Source organism: Meleagris gallopavo, chromosome 7 (assembly GCF_000146605.3).
Source record: "Meleagris gallopavo isolate NT-WF06-2002-E0010 breed Aviagen turkey brand Nicholas breeding stock chromosome 7, Turkey_5.1, whole genome shotgun sequence".
In the NCBI taxonomy this organism is placed as follows: domain Eukaryota; kingdom Metazoa; phylum Chordata; class Aves; order Galliformes; family Phasianidae; genus Meleagris; species Meleagris gallopavo.
Genome location: NC_015017.2, coordinates 17,785,852 through 17,791,644, shown reverse-complemented (window position 1 = coordinate 17,791,644; position 5,793 = coordinate 17,785,852).

The window sequence follows — 5,793 nt, the reverse complement described above, 5'->3', positions numbered from 1 at the left end:
GGTGAGGGGGCGGCACCGGAGCTGGGAAGCGGGCGCCGAGAGCCGGGCAGCGGCAACGCGAAGCGAGTGCCGGGTATCGGGAGATGCACGGAGGGTACCGGCTGCGGTGTGTGCCTCGTGCAGCAGGCAACGGGCACTACGTGATGGCTGCTGCGCACCGAGCGCCGTGCGGCAAACACTGAGTGCCGTGCACTGATTGGGATGGCTGTTCCTCCCGGCCTGCCCTGTCCTTGCCCTTGTCCTAGACATGGCAATCTCACCCATCGTTCCCTGTTCCCGCCTGGCTCCCATCACCATGTTTCTCTTTGTTCCTATTTCTGCCCGATTTTTCTTCCCATCTTTGCCACTGCCCATCCTTGTCCCTATTGCTCCCCCCACAGCAGTGCATCTCCTGCAGTAGCCTGGAACCTTTTGTGAACCCCGGAGGGTCCCTTCGGAAGGTCTCCAGGACACAGGGACCAGTGAGAGGGGTGTTGTTAAGCCGAGGTTGCCCAGAGCATCCATCCCTCCCTCCCTGGGGTAGGCTTTGGGTGCTCAGGGAGGGCACAGCCACACCGCAGGGGAGCTGATGGGGCTGCCAGCTGGGAGAGCCTGGCGTGCTCATTGTGGCTGCGGGCACATTGCTGGAGGTGGCTTTGGTTTGTCATAGTGATGAGGGAACAGGGCACCAGCTCAGCCCGCAAGCAGGACTGCACTGCAGTTATGTCCAGGACACGGCCAGCCTGCCGCTGCCACCAGGGCCATGGGCCACTGCTGTGCTAGGGTGCCTGCCCTGCTCCAGGCTGCTCCAGCCTTTGGCTGGGACATCCCGGTGTTAATCATTAGCCACCCTTATCACGCGGTTAGTTCAATGTCCTGGGGGGAGATACTCTGTCCCCAGGACAGGCGGACACTTCAGAGCCCAATAGGTGGCCGAGTCCCTGTCCCACCACGTCCTGGCTGCGGGAACTGGAGATGTCCCAGGCCGGGCTCGAGGCTTCTGATGTGCCCCGTTCAGGGACTGGAGATGCTGAGGGCAGGGAGCCGCGTGCCTGCCGGCACCGGGAAGACGGGACACACAAGTGTGAGCGCCTGACGCCATCTGATGGCGGCTCCCAGCCATCTCACAGCTAGGAAACGCCGCAGGGCCCCTCCTGTCCCATCCTGCTGGGGCTGCGTTGCCCCTTGCTGGGGAGCAGTTAGCGCCCACCTTTTCTCTTGAGCAGTCCCATCCCGCGGGGAGATCCCAGCGCCGGGGCTGGGTGCAGAGGACCCCGGCAGCCGCTAGGCTGTGCTCCCGCATCTCCCACCGCCGCGCTCAGCACCGTTCCCTCTTCCCCGCCGCAGGACCCGGTCCCGCTCCTCTGCCCGAGCCGTGATACCCGCGGGTGGCAGCACCCAGCGCTGCTCCTCCGCTCGCCCCGCTCCCAGCCCGGGGGTGCGCTGTGAGTCACTCGCGGGTAGCGGTGGCAGCGGGAGGCCCGAGGCCACGGGGATGGCTGCCAGGGCTGCGGGGGAGGCCGTGCGGGAAGGAGAGGGGCGGTGAGTCAGGCCGCCCGGTGGGGACTTCCAAAAGGAAGTGGCTGGGCTGTGACACATCTCCAGCAGGAGGATGCTGTGGGGGTCCTGGGGCAGCTCCAGCTGTGGGACAGCTCGCTGGGTGGGAAGGGGATGCAGGTAGGGCAAGTGCTGCTGCACTGGAGGGGCTCTGGGAAGGGGCATGCAAGACAGAGGCAGGAGAGCCAACCCAGTACTTATCCATGAGGATGGACCTGTGGGACCGCTGCCCTTCTCAGTCCCCCTGCAAGCATCCCTCACCCCACCCATTGGACACAGCGCACTGGGTGCTGCTTGCAACGTGGTGGGTCCTGGCTGCAGCTTCTTTCCGTGACTCGTGCAGTATCACCCATTGGCTGCAAGCTTTTCCCAGGGCTGCATCCGCTGACCTTGCTTTGCAGTCGCACAGATGGGGATGTCTCATGGGAGGGCATCCCCTGAGTCACTCCCAGGAAAGCCCAGGCTGTAAGAAAGGGTCCCAGGACCATCAGTAGTCCGTATGTGGAGATGGCCAACACGCCAGCTGTGTGTCACCACACTGTCACTGCCTGAGTCACAGGCTGTGTCGGGGTCAGTGGGGCTGTGCAGCTGGCAGGGGGGACATGGCAGATCCAGAAAGAAGGGGCCAAGTCCCACGTCTGGGTCAGCTGCTTTAGAACTGAGTTTTGCACCAACCACTGGGATAGCCCAGCTGTGTATTGACCTCTGTGCCCCAAAGGCTGTGGAGCCAGAGGCTGGAGCAGACCTGGGGCTGGCGGCGGGCACGCAGGCAGGCTGTTATCAGGGAGACGGGAGGCAGCCTGGGCTGCTCTCAAGTGGGCCAGGCTGATTAGTGCCTTCAAGTGCCTGCGGAGTTATTCTAAGTCAAGTGGGCGTGAAGGGATCCGAGCTCGCCAGCCTGGGACCAGCGTCGGGCGAGGGACCTGGTTCCCCATCACCTCTGCTCCCCATGGCTCCCAGCGGCCCTATGAGGTGCTCCCTGCTCCAGCTGCCTCTCTCTGTCCCTCACCCCTGCTGCAAAAGGCTGTTTGCTCCAGCCCAGAGCAAACCTGATTTTATCTCCTGACTGCAGTTCCCTTGGCTGTGGGCCACGGTTGATTCCTCCTACGCAGGACTTGTAAAGCCCACTGGGGGACCCGTGCACAGAGCGGGCTGTGTACGCTGCCACATGACATCATGTTTACGGCCTGCAGGGGCCCAAGGACATCCCCTCCCAGTGGCACTGCACCCAGCCTGCCCGAGCCATGCGCTTCCTTGCTGGCCTGCTGCTGGGCAGCATCCTGTGCTCCCTGTGCTGGGCAGAATGGCACACAGGTAGCTGGGGGAGCGGGACCAGCCCCAGCACTGCATTTGTCTGGGAAGAGGTGTTTTCAGCTCTGCTGAACCTCCCAGGCTTGGTTTTTCCCTGTGGAGTGTGAAGAATAGAGGCTGTGCTAGCACTGAGTGTGGGCTGCTCAGCGGCACAAGGTCAGGCCCTCCTCAAGTTGTTGCTCAGAGTGAAAGACAAATTTTCTCCCTCTGGGACATGGATGTTCCTGTCTCTCCCAAGACAGAACTGTTTCGTGCTGTTGCACAAAACTGAGGCTTTTGGGAAAAAGAACAGCATCCAGAGCCATAGGGGCTCTCTAAAGAGTGTTCTCCTTCCTTCCTTTTCCTTCCTTCCTTCCTTCCTTCCATCCATCCATCCATCCATCCATCCATCCATCCATCCATCCACCCATTATTCCATCCACTCATCCATCCTTTTATTCACCTACCCTCCATTCATCCCCCCATCCCTCCATCACTCCATCCACCATTGGCCCTTCTGTCTGGCATCCAGCTGCTCTCAGACTTTAGGTGTGCAAGGATCCCTGAGGCTGGCACTGGAAAGTCGGAAGCATCTTGAACCACAACAGTGAGGATCTCTGGGGGGCTCCCAAGGCCACAGCAGGAGTCTGTGAGAATCTCTGTTGGCCCATGGATGCCCAAAATGTTGTCATAGATGCTCTCATTGAGGCATTCCTAGGGGTGCGGTATGCACAGATGTGAAGGCGTGGGCTGGGGCCTGTCCCCATGCAGCCCCCGTGTCCCCCCAGCACCTGCCCACCCCTCCGCACCATTACCCCGCGTCCGCACAAGGGGACCTTGTTGTTTTAATAAGATCATTCTCCTCCTGCCGTGAGGTCGCAACCCTGGGCTGATGACATCACATGGTGCTGCCATGGGGACGCCGGGATGTCACAAACACAGCGCGATGACCTCACTGCAGGAGCAGGAGATGGGGCCAGGCCGGGTTTGATCACCGATGTCCTCAGGAGCGAAGGCGGGGAGGGATGCTGGGAAAAGTATGCGGCTGCTGTGCGCCGCGCTGTTTGGGTTGGAAGTGGCCACACTTTCCCCTCAGCAGGGAGGGCCAGTGCCCTCTGTTCCCCCCCATGGGCCCCCTGGTTGTGGCTGGGGGGCCCCGATGTCAACACTCCTCAGCTGGACCTCAAAGCACCCATGTGCCTCCGCAGCCCACGGCATCACCACTTGGGGACCCACAGCCAAAGGGGGGGATACCTGGGCTCCCCATCTCTGCTGCACGGGGTGTGGGATGGCTGCATCCCCCCCAGCACCTCCTGTCATTAATTTCCATCAGTGGCCAAGAGGGTCCAGGGCGGGGGGGTGGGGGGTGGCCGAGAAACACAGCGCTTTCCCCCTGATAGCAAAAATAAATACATTAAAATTCTTGCAGGAGGCAGAAGAATGCAGGACGGCAGGAAAAAATTGTTTTATAATTTGTAATAACACAAAAGCCAGAGGGGGGGGGGAACGATGAGCTGTTAGAGGCGAGGGAAGGCTGAGACAAAGGGCTGGCTGTGGCAGAGAGGGCTGCTTCTTGGTGGCGGTCCTCCAAAGGATGGGGTCCTTTGGATCCCAGTGCAGAGGAGGTGTCCTGGGGTTGCATGCTGCCATGGTTCCCTGCGTGGGTCACTGTGCCTCAGTTTCCCTTTCTGAATGGTGTGTCATCAGCCCCGTACCCACACAGGGGACAGACAGTTCACCCCATGTCTGACACGGCAGTGGGGACGTGACAAGGCGAGTTGCTGTGTGCCAGGCACGCACCTGCTGTTGAGATGGGCCCCCCCTTTTCAGGATGAAATCAAAGGGATTTTTCTGCCCTTAGGAAATCAGATAAAGGCTTCTCACCTGCCCCACGCTCCCTTTGCGGTGCAGATGAAGGCAGCAGGGAGCTCAGGGAGGGGGACAACAGGCGTTTTCAACACGGTGGCAGATGAGCTGTGTGTCACTGCAGCACAGTGTCAGCCTCAACAGGAATGTCCCCTCCCCAGGAGCTGCCTATCCATGTGTCCCCCCTAAACTCAAGGCAACGAGGAACTCATGGGACAGATGGGATAGAAGTTGGTGACTGAAAGTGAAAGACCCCAGGAGGTGGACACGGTGCTGAAACGTAGATGTAGTCCCCAGCTCAGGTCCCTGTGTCCCCATGGATAGAAAGAGGAGAGCTTGAGGCTGGTCACCACCCCAGGGGTGCAGAGCTGGAGGCAAGAGGACAGGGGGAGCCTGGGCTGAACCCCAGGCAACTGTTCCCAAGGCTGTTTGGGGGAGTTAAAATTGAGGTGGCAGCCTATGGGCATTGACCATCCCACCTCCAGCCCTGTCGTGTACCCCTGCTCCCTCCTCAGCCCCTCACCTCCTCCTGCCCTGAGTAGGTCCTGCTGCCTGCTTGGAGCCATGCTGGGGGCTGCCTTCCTCCCAGCCCCAGCTGCACCTGAGATGAGATCACCTTAACCAAGCTGCTCCCCCCCATGCTCCTCTCCTGCACCTTCTCTGCTCTGTTTGCTCCTGGGGAGCTCCTTGCCCTGTCACCCCTTTACCCCAGGGGTGGCTCTGCAGAGTAGGAGTGGATCTGGGTGCTGAGAGGAGCTTGGGGGTGTCTCTTATCATGGTCCCCAGCTGAGACAGCAATCCCAGTAGTGCCAGGTTTGTGCCAGGCAGACCCCACTGGAGAGAGGAAACCGGGGCACCGCAGGGTTGCCAGGTGTGGGCAGTGGGCACCAGGCAGGAGTGCAGGTGGCAGCGGGCACCTCGAGGGCAGGCTGGACAAGGCAGGGCAGTTCTTGGAGCCCGGGCAGGGCTGTGCCAAGCACGGCAGCAGGGACGTGGTGACAGGCAAGCCGCTGCCACCGTCCGTGCCCACGCCGTGCCCAAGGTCTGCGTGCACGGATCTGTGCTTGGCATCCCGGAGTCCCCCCGCCCGGCCCGCCCTGT